This window comes from Pistacia vera, unplaced genomic scaffold, assembly GCF_008641045.1.
Source record: "Pistacia vera cultivar Batoury unplaced genomic scaffold, PisVer_v2 Contig228, whole genome shotgun sequence".
NCBI classification, from domain to species: domain Eukaryota; kingdom Viridiplantae; phylum Streptophyta; class Magnoliopsida; order Sapindales; family Anacardiaceae; genus Pistacia; species Pistacia vera.
In genome coordinates, this window is record NW_022196033.1 from 981,841 (window position 1) to 997,878 (window position 16,038).

General features: G+C 34.3%; 1 pseudogene; it reads right to left on the reverse strand.

Annotated features, from left to right (window-relative positions):
• Window positions 1-302: 302 nt before the first annotated feature.
• Window positions 303-2,840, reverse strand: LOC116131055 (annotated as a pseudogene).
• Window positions 2,841-16,038: the final 13,198 nt, after the last annotated feature.

Here is a 16,038-nt window from a genome sequence, read left to right on the forward strand (position 1 = left end):
AAATTAATTTTTGGTCTGACCTTCAATTGATTAATAAATGTATCATCCTATCTTATAGTTCTTTATTAAATAGGAAAATTTCAAGTGTAATAGCTGAGTAGTTTAGAAGTATATGATAATTAATATCGTGAAATGACATATAAAATACAGAATAAAGCTCTTGTCTCACTTGATTATCGTTACAACAGAGAGTAAATTGAGCTTATAATTCCTTATTTCAAGTAATTATTTATTAGTATAAGATGAGTCATCTTTTTTTCCATGATCTTTATTCTTCAACATATTCCTGTCTGTAAAGTTGCCTATATAAGCTCATCCCCATGTCTGCGAAGCGGCAAGTACCAGAGAAAATAATCCATTAGAATAGGATACCAACTAAATCGTAATACTGTCTCAAGTTCAACGTCCACATTATAAATGTAAACCTTATTAGCTAGTATTACAACGTTATCGTTTAGTGTTTATTATCATCAGTTAAAGTTTCTAAATTTTAACTCTACGAGTTAGTCCGACGTCAATGGAGTTTGCTCAATTCCTTAAATTCTTAAATTCAAACTTAGGTCATCTAACATAATAACGTTATACTTATTTGATTATTTAAACTTGTATGGTGTTTAATGACCTCTAATATTAGTTAAGATACGCGTAAGTTAGCTTGGATACTCCATTACCAAAACAAAAAAGTTTCTAAAATTTTTGAGAATGTAATAGTTAAACAAATTATGACAAAAAAAAAATGAGAATTTTTACTAACCTAGACGAAGAGAGCCAATTATCATCATTGGCAATGTGCCAAGCAAAGTAACCAGCAATTTTTCCCCTTGCATAATTGACCTTGGTAGAAATACTCTGAGTGTCATCTATCCAATCCAAGTTGTTCCGGAATAGCAATAGTCCGAAACAACAGTGGATTGAACACATGGGTCGCCTTTATTTTGAGCTATAAATTGCTTGATTTGCTTGTACCCCGTGGCGCCACCTTCACACACTCCACTCGTCGGTGCCCAAAATCCATGGTTATAGCATCGGCGAGCTGCAATGAATGGCCGAAATAGGGAAATCCCAGGACTATTTTTTTAGCGGACAAACCAGCCTGAATCCAGGCTGTGATTCCGGCGTTGCCGCTGATTTGGGTTCCAGGACTATATAAAGCTGCAGGAGGTCCAGTGATTCTCCCGGAATTGGAATTGTAAAAGAAGTCGTAGGCCATTACATTGATCCAGTCCAGGCTGTTTGAGATAGCCTGGACAGGTGTGTTGACTCCGAAATAGTTTGAAGTAGTAGAACCGCAGCGGAGAGAAGCAAGCTGGCTTGCCGGAGCTTCTAGCCTCTGCGGCGACGCTGCACGCCCACTCGTTGAGGAGGGAACCGAAGTTGGCCATTTCCTGAGCGTTTGCCGGGTACTCCCAGTCAATGTCAAGGCCATGAAGTTGTTGTTTCTCGCTAACTGTATCGAAGAATCGATGAACAATTTTCTTGAACTAGCCTGGCTAGCCATAGACGCAAAGGCTGCCTTAACGGCGTCTCCACCGCCGCCACCAATGGACAAAGGGTTTTAACGGAAGGGTTTTTCCGTTGGACAGTTCAGTGAAGGTGGGAACCTGGCCTGGTTTCCTGATGAAATGGTGACCCGGTTGGTTTGAGGATTAAGACCAGCAAAGCGCGCGAATAGGTGAGTGAAAAGAGAGGAATCGATGTCGGAAACCGCATATTCACTGCCGGAAAACCAGTAAGGCGCTTTGACAACATTTTGGCCAGCAGAGAACTGGAATTGGAAAGAAAGAAGGCTGCAGGAGAGGACACATAAGGATTTTTGAAGCCATTGTCAGAGAACAGTACAGCAATATTTCTCAGTTGCTTGATGCCTCAACTGAGAATAGAAAGCCTCTATATACAAGGTAAATAGAAATTTTCAAGTCAGATTGCGTGTTAAATCAATCAATCACAATTAAAAGAAATCTTTGACCAAGTTTTCTTCATCATAGATATCCATAAACAGGATAATAAAATATTTATTTTATAGAGATGACTTGATACAACCGACTCTCATCAAACTATTATTGACTGACTAGTAGTAATTTGTAGCTTCCTTATGTTAAGGTTGACTTTAAGAACTATATAGAAGCACTGGGTGTCGTAATAGAAGAGTAAATTCTGGTGATGTCTTATTTCTAGTCAAAATATCTGCTGAGATTATTATATTTGACCCCCGGAAGATAAGTCCAACAAATTTATTGACAGCTTGAGTCAAAATATTACCAGATGGCTGTATTTTGGTAGGCACAGAGTGGAGAAATTAATTCTTTACGGTCGCTGTCATGCAGAGGCGGACCCAGCCCTTCGGCCTACCCTCACAATTTTTTATAAATTATACTTATAAATTTATAAAAAACTTATTATTATATAAATATTTAACGTTCATCTTATATTAAAAATTTAAAACTCTCTCTATTTTTTTTTACAACACTCTATTTTTAATAATTTTATCCCTAAAATTCTTTATTCTATCATTCTCTTTTTATTTTCTCTAGTTTATTCATTCTTAACTTTTAAACTAAAATTATTAAAACTTTCACGTATTAAGTATCACATTAGCTTCATTTTCTATTTTCTCATTTTTTAGGTTCGTGTATTACTCCATTTCATTTTAGTTTATTTTAAGGTTGAATCATATTTATTTTTTGGAGGTTTTTTATTCTAATTTGATGAAAAATGCGTAGATCTTGTGTTTTGTTTTATTTTTAAGAATGTTCCTCCGCTTTCCCGAATTAAACACTAACTATATTTACTTAACGTTGTTCTCATCTTCACCCACCAATTTTCTACCTTTCAAACGTCATCGTTTAACTGTTTAAAATTTTAAAAAAATTGAGTTATATCTATGTTTATACTAAGAAATTTTCTTTTTTTATTAATTCATATAAAAGTTAAGGCAACATTGACTTAATTAGTTTTGGTTGACTTTAGCTTAGGCTAAGTCTAATCAAAGTCATGAAAATTTTTATTGTCATCTTTGAAAGCTGAAAAAAAAAAATAGAAATAAGAAATTTGTGTATAGCTTTTTGGTGGATTGTGATTGTTGTAAAATCTTTTAATTATATTGAATTTAAGTAGATCGTTAAATTCCCGTGGTCTTTTACTCTCTTTAATTGAAGAGATTTTTCCATGTAAAAATTTTTCTTGTGTTTTCTCGTGAATTGAATGTATTTTCAACATAATTTGCTCAAGGTTTTGTTTCTCGTAGATTTATTCAAGTGGTAAAGTATTGTGTTGTTATATTTTTTCTTTCAGATTATTGATATCATATATTTTCTTCTTCGCTTAAAATTTGGTAATTTTTTTAAATTTTACTAGTTGTTTGACAAACAATGACGGAGGCACGGAGGCCCAAAGGCAAAATACTAGTCCACCTAGAGGTGGGTATTTGGGACTGGGTCCAAAAACCTAACCAAAAAAACTTGGTCCTAGGAGGCCTGATCCCAAAACAGACCAGGCCTAAGGAAGAGGGCCTGGTCCCTCCACTGGACCTCCTTCGGTCCCAGGCTCGGGTCCAATTTTTTAAACATTTTCGTTTTAGTCCTTTGTATATTACATAAAACCCTCTATCATTTTTGAAAGAAACATAATTATAGGTTTAAAAGAAAATTTTAACAAATTTATTTCATCCCCCCCCCCCCCCCCCCCCCCCCCACTACACTATAAATAACCGTAAAATCTTTCATTTTTCAGTCATCTCTTATTCTCCCTCAATCTCTCTACTCCAAATCTCCAATCAAATTCTCATTTAATTTATATTTATATTATTCATTTTTTTCTATTTTTCAATATCATCACTTATTCATATTATTATTTAATTTCTTTTCATTTTAATTATTTATTATTTTATCATAAATTTATAATGGATTCCCAAAATGATGCATTCGGAAAATCATCCACAAATGAGTTTTGCGTTCCATCCACCGAAGAAATTGAAGGGTTCAATCCATTTTCACCTTTTCCTCCAGAGGCAGCATTTGCAATTCCACAACCACATTCGATCGAGACGAGGTGTAGCCAAACACATGGGAGCTGCGAGTCAATGGACACGGGCATAGTCCAACCCTCCCGACCGTCAAATAGGGTCGTGTCTGATGTATGGCAACACTTCACCAAATCAAAACGGCCAAAGACAAATGGGGAAGGGGAAGAATTGTGTGGGGTATGTAATTTCTGTGGAACCATTATTGGCGCTGAGAAAGAGACTTCGACGATAGGACGACACGTGGAGAAGAAGCACCCCCAAATAATGCAATTGCCCAGTACATCTTCAACCGGATCAGGTAGACAAATTCAAACTTAACTTAATTTTAATCCACAATCCTCAACTCTCTCAACATGTCAGTACAATGCAGATGTTGCACGAGAAGAAATAACAAGATTCATAGTTGCTATGGACTCTCCCATTTGTTTATCTGAAAATCCTTATTTTATTCACAAGATTAAAACTGCATTTTATCTAGCATATATCTTTATTAGTAGAAGTACAAGTAGAAGAGATATACTAAAACTTTATAACAAAATAAATAATAAACTTAAAAACGAATTTCAAAATTTTAGGAATATATCTATTACACTTACACAGACATATGGGCTTGTAGATCAAAAACTGATTTTTTAACTATCACAGTACATTTCTTAGATCATCATTGGGGTTTACAACAAAAATTGATGGGTTTTAAACTATTATATGAAAAACATAGTGCCGAAACTATTTATTTTACAATTCTTGAAGTTTTGTAAGAATATTTATTAACTGATAAAGTTGTAGCGCTAACTCTTGATAATGCAGCTGCTAATACCGCGACAATCTCTTTATTTGAAAAGAAATTGGATCCGCGTGGTAAAGGCAAATTTTTTCACTAGAGATGTGCTTGCCACATCATCAATTTGATAATTAAAGCATGTTTAGATGCTATACATTCGAAGATGGAGTGGGTGCGCAGCTATGGGATTTATCGTCAGCGGTAACAATAAAAGATGGCAAGAGTACGTCAAATATTGTAAGTAAGAGAACCCATCGGTTTGACCTTTGAAGTTATGTACGGATATATCTATCTGTTGGAACTCCACCTACTTGATGTTGGAAAAAGCTTTGCCAACCGCAAAATGAATAACAAATTTCGTCAACCAAAAGCACTATCCAGAGAAAGTTGTCAGTTATGATGATTGGATGGTTTGTGAACTTTTTTATTTATTTTTTAAATTTTTTTATGATTCTACTAATACATTAAGCGGTATTTATTATCCGACTACTAATTTAGTGTTAGATATTTTACTTCAAATTGCTAAAACTTTTGCTAAATATAGATATAATAACGTTTTAAGGGAAATTGTTTTAAAGATGGAAGAAAAATATGAGAAATATTGGTTAGATATTCCATTCTTATATGAATTAGGCCTTGTTGTAGATCATAGGTTTAAATTACATGTAGTTGACTGTATAATTACTAAGTTAGGTCAGCATTTAGGACATGATTATACGTCTTATTTGACTGATTTTAAACAAAAATTGGATAGCCTTTTTTCTTTATATGAGAACAGGTACAATGGAAATGGAAGTGGAACGTTCAGGAGAGACGATCAAGACCTTGATGCAGACCTCTGTCAAGGATCGAGCAAGTGGACGTATATGGAACATGGCGGAAGTAGTAGCTCCAGCTCGTACATACATAGACCAAATGAGCTGAATCGCTACCTACAAGTGGACCTGTCTTTTATGACGATGAAGGAGAAACATGACATAGATATTCTTCAATGGTGGAACCAATATGAAAGTCAATTCCCCATTGTAGCCCAAATGGCACGTGACATTTTATCTGTGCCGGTTTCTACAATTGCATCCGAATCAACATTTTCAACGAGTGACGAGATTGTTGAAGACATAAGATGTTCTTTAACCGATGAGATGATTGAAGTGATAACGTGTTTACGAGATTGGACTCATGCAGAAAAAATACTACAACAACATCCTGAAGATCCCAAACTACTCTAACTCTTTAAGAATACAAATTTGAATGATGTAAATATTGTTGACGATGAAGATGAATAATTTAATAAAAAAATTTATTTAATTGTTTATTTGTGAAGTATGAATGTTTGAAATGTGAACATTACATTTATGTTAAAATTAACTATTAATTAGTTAATTTATTTATTATTTTTTAAAATTAATTAAACTTTTAAAAACTTACTAACCTACCCCTATAAAATACTAAAAACCTCCTATAAAATTTTATTTTGCCCTAAAATATAAAAAAAAAAATCAGGAGGGAAAAATAATTTTTCCAAGCCTATAGGACCGGTCTAGGTCCTAAAATTGCTCTTAGGCTTGGAACTGGTTTTAGACCCATGAGCGACTTATCCCATTTGAGACCAGTCCCAAAAGGACCAATCCCAAACGGGCCCAGGCCTGGGTCTGCTTGGGACTGGTCCTTGACCAGCTCTGGGGCCCGTCCACTGCTGCTGTCATGTGTTGAATTACAAAATATTACTAATTTCTATCTACAGTCAAATGGCGGCATAAATGCAGCTGGTCCACCATACTGTACTGATCATTTTAAGTATATTATTGCAATGGATCTTATTCTTTATGGATATCCAGTTGTCCATAAAGTATCTTATGAATTTCTGAAACTCTTACAAGCGCACAAAATAACTATTACAGAGACAGGATAAAATGTTGGCAACCATCTCTTATTCTTTCTCTTTTCTTCTACTTTATTGCATTGTTTGTGTTGTTCTGCACCATTTTCGTTTTACTCTATGCCCCCCATGCCTCGAATGCTGCCCACATAGGTGAAAGTTAGACATTGAAAATAAAATATCAAAACAAGTAAAGGGTAAAGAGGTTAAAAAAACAATTTATTGACGACGGAATGAAGATCATATCAAGTGTCTAGACCAGCTTAGGCGCACATCTGTGTGACTATTCCTCAAGAAACAACCCACTGTCCTGGCTCTTAGATAAATCATAGGCAAAGGTGATACCTTTGCAGCCCAATAGAGAATCGATCTTGGGACTGTGAGTTGAAATCATGCACAACCTCTTTGGTTCACCTTTACCACTCGGTTACCCATAGGTGGGTTATTATAAATCTTAAAATAGGTATANGATCAATCTGGTGACCAATATAATTCCCCACATTAGTGAAATGGTCACAATTTTGATATTTATAGTGACAAATTATTTTGTTGCGAAAAGCCTAAATTCTTGTAGTGAACCTTTGGTTCACTTGAGAAGGGTATTGATGTGGTTAAGTGTAAAACCCCCCTCTAGTTAGGTATCCTCTGAATATCTCTCAACGAGAATCCCGGGGATACATGTCTAGAGAACGAGTTGTATTTTAAAAAAACCTATATAAGGATAATAATAATAATATCCAAAACATTCATATAAGATGTCACACAGGATCCAAACTTATAATTTAAAAAACTTTAAGAATTTATCCAGAAATTACATAATCAAAACATATTTATACAGTGGAAGCTTCCAAAGGTGTTTCACAAACATTTATCATTTACATCAAGATGAAAATAAATCATCTCCCTTCACATGTAGCCCTGTTGTCTCTAGCATCCTTTGTAAGATCTACATTGAGATACGTAACTCCATTTAAGCTTTAATGCCCTTAGTTTTACTTATTTCAAGGTGAAAGATTGGCATTTGCATACTTCACCGCGGCAAAAGAGTTTTGTCACTGTGGTAATGAACTCTCTACCCAAATTCATGGCAGGAAATATAGTCTTTGTCGGGGCAAAGAAAGAGCTTCGCCAGGGCCAAGAAGTCACTAGAATTTTTGAGAAACTTCTGGAAAACTTGCTTAAGGGCAAAATGGTCATTCCACCCATAATTAGTTGAAAATGTGGGGAATGGAAAGTAGTAAAATTTCATGGAGAATACAATGGAGATGAGGGCATTATCGTAATTGACTAAAGGGCAAAGATGGAATTTTATAGAAAGTGCAAGGGTAAAATGGGAAAGTACAAGTGATATATTATGAGATATTAAGGGTTCAAGAGTGAAAACTGTAGACATATTTGATGCGTGCAAATGCAACACCTAATTTTACCTCACTAAATTCTAATGCAAAGTCGTGTAGTAGCAAAGAACAAGTAAGGGTCTTTCCTACAGAGGATTTGTGAACTTAATTAATTATCTACTTCTAACGAGGTTTGTCACGAATTATAAAAACTCAACAAAAACTAAAAAAACCTCAAAGCAAACAATGTAAATCAAGCAACTAATAACGAAAGAGAAATAAATGAGATAAACGGATTGCATATAATAAAAGCACTCTTTAACTTTCTACCCTCTTGATCACATCAGCTCAGAAAATACTAAACGTTGATAAGTCCCATCTCTCCTTACTGAGTCGTTGGACTAGACACGGTCATAACCCAATTCCCTATTTATTAAATAACCTAAGATACGATCTCTAGATTCAAAGTAATAAAAGCATTAAGTTGTGAGAGACCTACTGAATCAAGGCTAAACTCATATGGTCGGTTTAGTTATCTTGAGTGATTACCCCCCATGTATGCAGGCATACACTTTACCACTAGTTATTTAGGTTAATAAAGCGATTTCGTACTAGACAACCTAAATTGGCATTAATAGATTAATTCTAACTATTTAATTGTTCACTTAAACAATTAGAAAATTCTAGTTAGACCCTATTTTCAGAGAAATAATCACATAACCAAGAGGGATTAAAAGATAAAAAGATGCAGATTTTATTAATCACAAGACATGTCTAGGGTTTTGAAATCACCCTCAATCACAAAAGAATTAGTTCTTCATTAATAAAAATGAGAACGTCATTGTATTATTCATAACAAATAATAATAACAAAGAAGAAGAAAAACTTAGTGAAACTTGGTTGGATTAATGAAGTTGATGATGATCTCCTCCAATTCTTCTTCTCCAAGCCTTCTTTAATCTCCCTTTTTCTTCAGTTCTTGAATATCTTTGTTCTCTCTTTTTTATCTCTAAAAAAATTCTCCAAAATAATGCTAAAAGACTTCTATTTATATCCCACAAGGGTTAGGGTTTGTTTTCCTTAATTCTAGTTAGTTTAGGACTCTTAAACCCTATTTTCCTTATCAAAAATGAAAGAAAAATTTCTAGCTGTCGTGACTGTGCCCCGGCGTTGTGCTGTGGCATGGTTGATTCTGGACTAAATGTGCTGCGGCGTGGTCCAATTCCTCTTTAACCTTGCATCATTCTTCAGTACTCCAGAGATGGTGATTTTTGAGCATGATAATGATGGAATCTGAAACATGGTACTCTTTAAATAAGCTTTCCAATGGTTCAAGAATCATCTCAATAAAGTATCTACAGCTCAAGTTATTGTCGAAACACTGAGACATGCTCAAACTGGAGCGTAATCTAGATTTTCCTCTGTAACTTCAAATTGCCATAACTTCTTCAATTCAACTCCGATTCTCGATCCATTTGTTTCTAGTCATCACAAATTCTCTCACCAACATCATCTCTCATCTAAATATTATTTTTAAGCCTTATTCCTTGAAAACACAACAAAAATACCCGTCATCCTAAAAAGTGCGTTTATGAAACAATTAAGTTAATTCATGCAAGTTAATCCTAATTTCCCACAAACAATACCCACAAACCACTAAGTATAAGTGTATTTTCAAGCACTTATCAATATTCCCCTTATCTCACACCACCTTCATCCCCAATTCTCTCAAATTTCTTCAACCAATTTCCAAGGAAATTTAGAGGATTTTGGCTAGATTTTGGTAGAACTTCAAAAGGGTTTAAGAGGAAGAGGAAATCTACCAAGAGAGATTATAGTGTTGGTATGAATCAAGTTCAAGGTAAGTAAATCCAACCCTAGTCATGATTTGAGAAATAATTGTGTAGAGAAATTCTTATATGTATTTATGTGCTTGCATGTTGAGAATTGTTGATGGAATTGATGATGATTCATGGTTAGAATTCCCCCATGAGGAGTGATGTTTGTTTATAGGGTGATTGATGGAAGTTTGGATGAGTTAAGAAAGAATTTGAGTAGAATTATGGAGTGTGTTTTCCTGGCCAAGTTTGATGTTGCTTTTAGGGAGCTATGCTCCAAATTTTGGTGGTTAGAGATTGTTATGGAAGTGTAATCACCTTAGTGCTTTGTTGTGCATACAAAGTGTTTGATGAAATTTCAAAGTGAAGTGTATGTATGAATATGATAGCATGTTATATTGATATGAGTTTGTAGATGGTAGAGAAAGTAGAGAATGACATGTTCACATGCCATATTGCATTCTTGCATTTAATCATGTGAGTATAGAGAGAATAACAAGAAAAATGCCATCTACATGCATACATGCATAACAGAACGTTAAGAACATTAAAGAATAAAGAGAAAGAAAGAAAATACACATTTAAAGAAAGATAACAAAATAGAAGGTTGTTTGCGATGGGGGACTTGTGAGTGGCAAAAAGAAGAATAGCCCACATGCACGCCGCCTTCAGTGAGCGGCCTAAGAATAAGAAAGAAGAATTTGTACAATCCGTAAGAGTGCATGTGGATGAGGACTATACCCAAAAAAGAATTTGAGAATACACTCACGCGGCCAGAGTTCCGAATCCATGCCTCAACCGAGTCCGATCGGCAAAGAAAGAAAAGAAAGAAGAATAGAAAAGAAAAGAAAAAAAGAAAGAAAGAAAGAGTAGAAAAGAAAAGAAAGAAAGAATAGATAAGCAAGAAAGAATAAAAAGAAGAGAAACAGAAAAGGAGAGAAAATAAAAAAGAAATAGAAGACAAATGAAAATAGAAAACAGAAAAACAGAAAAACAGAAAAGAAAATGCATCTGTGCATATGCATTATGCTTTCCTTTCTATATAGAATTAGTTTCACTAAGTGTGTTTAGTTTCACTAAGTGTGTTTATATGTCAATAAATGAGAAACTAGAATCTAAGAAAGAACAGTGAGGAATAGAGAAATTTGTTGTAAGGAAAGAAATTCAGAATAAGAGTAACAAAGGAATAAGAGTAGCATAGGGGATTTACTTACTGAGCAATTAGTGCTCACTTCGTTGATTTCACTGTTTTTGCAAGTAGTAGGTGAGAAGTGGTCGGATGGAACATCAAGAAGCGGAGGAGAACGTAATTTCTGTCTAGTTGTATTTTGAGTTTATGTATTGATTTTCCTACTTAATGTAAAAACTTTATACATGAAAGTAAAGTTAATTTCTGGGCCCAGTATCTTATACCTTTATACACATATATTTTCTATATCATATTTAGTGATTTTATATTGTATTTCCTAAAGTATACTAGTTAGAAAGAGTTATTACATCCTTCACTTCTAGTCTACCTGCAAAGTAATCAACAATGAAAGGGTGAGCGCTAATCGCTCAATAAGGAATGATCCATTTCATTCTAAATGTGCTATTTGACCATCATTTAAACATATTTGTTAACACACCACTTATCTTTTACATCTACGTATACTTCCTTTTTTTTTTTTTTTTTTTTTTTAATTCATATGTTTTTCATCATTTTATCCCATGGCTACATAAACATCAATGCATACACATACAAATAAGTATGTAAACATAGTACACACACATTACATGTCATGATATAACATCTAAATATCATGTAACATGAGTATAAATCATCTCATGATGTAAATAACATCATAACTCATGTAATGCAACTAAATACAAATGAAGCATTTAATGTGTAGCCGATCAGACTTTTCTTAGCGTCTTAAGCACTTCATACCATCTAGCCTCAAATTCATCTAGAGCTCATATCATCGGGAGGCATGCTTACGCATTATTTAGCATCTAAAGCATATATTCATATTTCCTCAAACGGTATACGACGATATGCTTACACGTTTTCCATCATTTCTATATGCATCTCTAACATCTTATGGCATGTAAATACATATTTTAGTGAGCTTAATACTTTTAATTCATCTATGGATTATCAATCCATTTACATTAGCTCTTGCTCACATTCATCATCTTAAAACATGTATTACATTGCATCTTCATGCCATTTCACAACATTAATCATGCATTGATATCATGACCATGTATATCTTTCAAAGATCATCTAACTAATGGGTAAACATTAGTACATGACTTAATCACGTTAATATATAATTAATTCATAATCATAAGAATTAATTATGTTAAATCTTAAACTTTAATGACTAGAAGCTTATACTTCAGGCCATTTTCCATCCTTTTCCTAAACGAATTGGCTCTTGGCCTAGACATAAAAGTTGTAGGGCTATGTCTTAAATTTCTAGTGCTTCAAAAATCATCTCATTTCAATTTTTATAACTTAAGTTATTGTTGAAATACTGATGCATGTTTAACATAACCTCTAAGCTTACCAAATCCGAATTTTTCATATTAAACTATGCCACATCAATTCCTATTGACAATTAACCAATAGGTCAACTTATGGATCAAATAAACCTCCCCGTAATAGTCTTTAACATCTTAAAGGAAGTGTAAAATCTCATTCCCATATTCATCCATTATTGTTATAACATTGTAAGCTAATGCAAACAACATATCAACAATTCTAATAGCAACCATTCAACACCATGTGGCCTCCAATACTACAAGTTTTGCCACAATCAACATCCACACTTCATTTTCTTCAATCAAACATAACAACTCATAAACCATAAATAGCAATAACTTCATGCATAATGAATTCAAGGCAACAAATAGAATAAATGAGTTCAACTACACTTGCCATCAACTAATTCTATGCCCTAAATGTAACGCCCAGCATGGAGGTACATGATTTAATTTATGTTTTTATAGCCCTTAGTTAATTTTTGTTAAAGTGATTTTAAGAGAATGTGAAGAAAATGCCTTAAACTTGCATTAAGGGTAAAATGGTATTTTCACTCAAAATTAGTTGAAAAAGTNGAATCCCCGAATGTGTAGTGGTTGGAGGAAGAAACTTGGATGCTGGTGGCTCTTTGGCAGCGAATGGAAGTGGAGTCAAGGATAATGGTAGTTGTGATAACCCTAAACCCGTGAAGCACTTGCATTCCCTTGATTTCTCTCCTCTCCCTAGTAAAGAGGTTAGTGAAAATGTGAATTGTGGTTGTGGGCAGGCTACTTCTCTGCATATGGAGAAATCTCGTAGTTCTTCCTAAAGAGCCCTGGAAAAACTTCTTTATTTCCTCTAGAGCTAGTGCACCTATGGAGTACTTTGCTCCTAAAATCCTTGATGATGGAGGTTGAGTTCAAGTAGTCCCTCCCAAAGAAGTTAGTGATTTGGGTGTTAAGAAATGGGAGAATTGTTTGGTGGGCTTCTTTCTTGGCAAGAGGATGTCGTTCTTGGTAGTGAAGAAATTTGTTGATTCTAATTGGAAGAAATTTGGGACTGTCTGTGTGATCTCCAATGGGGTTGGAGGGTTTCTTTTGAAGTTTGAGAATGAAACTTTAAGGAAGGCAGCCTTGGAGGAAGGACCTTGGCATATTGCAAGGCAACCTTTTTTTTTTGAAAAAGTGGTGTAGGAATTTAAAAATGGTCAGAGATGGCATGCACCTTGTGCCAGTGTAGGTAAATTTTTTTGTTGTTCCTCTTGAATATTAGACTCCTAAAGGGTTAAGTTATGTTGCTAGTGCAATAGGTAAACCTTTTTATATGGACAATATCACTCTTGCCAAGGATAGGCTTGACTTTACAAGTGTGTGTATTGAAATTGATGCTTCCTCAACTTTCCCAGGGAAAATTGAATGTGCCTTTCCTAATGGTGAATCTATTGACATTGGTGTCGAATATTCTTGGAAACCTCGGGTGTGTTCTTTGTGTAAAACCTTTGGCCATGATATTAAAGATTGCTTATCAGCCCCTAAAGAGAATAGAGTAAGGTTCCAATCTTCAAAGCCAAGGCAAGCTCAAGTGTGGAATGTAGTCAATAGGTAAAAGGCTCAGGTGGCGAGGAAGGAATCTCTTAAGGCCGTGAGTGGTAGCAAGTTAGTAGAGGAATCTACTCATGAGGGTCCAAGGAAGAGTGATTCTTTGAAGAATGATGGAGCTATTTGAGTATTTCTTTAGCTAAGGAAAGTCAGTTTGCTATCTTGAGTGAAAAGCATATAGAAAAGGACTTAGGAGAGTGTGGGCTAGATGGGTTTGAAGTAGAGGTGGAAAAGCAGCCCGCCCGGCCCAACCCGACCCGACCTGCGGCGAGTCTTCGGCAACATTGGCAGGTCGGGTTAGGCCCGCCAATGTTGGGGAATTGGCTGGCCCAACCCAGACCGCCAACCCTAACCCGCCGGGTTAGGCCGCGGGTTGGGCTGGGTTAACCCTCATTTTGTTTTTGTTTTTTTTTAATTTTGTTTTGTTTTATTTTGTTTAAGTTTAAATGTTTAATTAACTTTTCAAATGAATAATTAACAATTTATAAATGAATAAATGTAATTGTTTTTAGTTAAGTGTTAATTTCTTTTCAAATATCAATAATTAAATTAAATTAAATTTTTTTTTGTTAACATTCCAAATATTAATTCAATTTTAATACATCAAAATTGTAATATAAGAATAATTAAATTTATTCATTTATTAAAAAATAAAATAAGAAATTACAATAATTATTGCCTCGTTAAAAACCTCACCAAGAAAAACCTAATGGGACAAAAACTTGGTAAGGAAAAAAGAGTGCAATAATTGACAATTAATTTACAAGTTACAATTTACAAAACAACTAATTTTGGGGTTCACGAGGACCTCCCTCAGCCATATCATCTATATTACAAAATTGAAATTATTCTATTAAAGTATCGTCGACAACCTCGTATTGACCTTGATGGCGCGACCGTTCCCAATCTCGAAGACATGTGAGGACTTCAATCATTTTTTGTGAAAGTTTAGTCCTCCTTTCATTTAAAATTCTTCCACTTGCACTAAATGTTTGTTCGGATGAGACGGTTGAGACGGGAACAGTGAAAACATCCAAGGCAAGTCTTGATAATACCGGAAAAATACATTTTTTGGCTCTCCAATAGTCTAAAAGATCAATGTTGGCTCTCTGTTGTGGATCTATTGGTAACATTTCAGGGGTTGCCAAATATTGTTGAAGCTCATTACTATGCGACTGCATGGAAGACAGTACATTAGTTATTGTGGTCAGTGGAGCTTCTGAAGAGGAGGTTGTGCTTCGGATTCAGGTCCTCTTCGGCCTATTCAGTGCACCCCAAGAATAGAAGTCTTCATTTGTTTCTTCTGATGCAGCTTCCCTGGATGTTTCGCCTCTTTGCGGGTTCCCATACCTGTTTTCATATTGGAAATATACTTCAAAAAGTTTATTTTTTTACCTCTCCTATTTGATTGGCATATACTTCGGTTTGTAAATTTTCACATAAATTGTCAAAACCATTTTCTAAACTTGCTAATTTAATTCTAGGATCAAATATAGCACCTGAATAATAAAGAAAAGGAATGGGTTCCCAATATTTAAAAAAAAAAAATTTCATTGCCTTTATTTGTGCATTTAAAATTACATTGTCTTTGTTTTTATAAAAACTCGGAAATTTTTATAATTGTATGTATTACCAATGGACATAGTAGGATAATACATACCAGAAAGTTGTAAAAATAAAAAGTTTTAAGAAAAGAATGAAATACTTTAGCTATTTGCCAATCATTTTCTACCAAATAATGAGGACCTCTATTATTTGCTACAAAATAACTAATTATATTAGCATAAGGTAAACATGAATCAAGCATTAAATAAGTACTATTCCATCTAACAGGCATGTCTAATGCAAAAGTTCTAGGAGACATATTTGATTTTATACAAGCGTCTTGAAATTCAACATTTCTTTTATTACTACATGTAATCCAAGCTAAACAATCTCTAATTCTATTAATATTTTATTTAATTGTTTTCATACCACTTTTCACAATTAAATTAATAACATGACATGCACAACATTGGTGAAAAAACTTCAAATTGTTATATAAAGGATAATTACTTTGAAAATAATCTATAGTT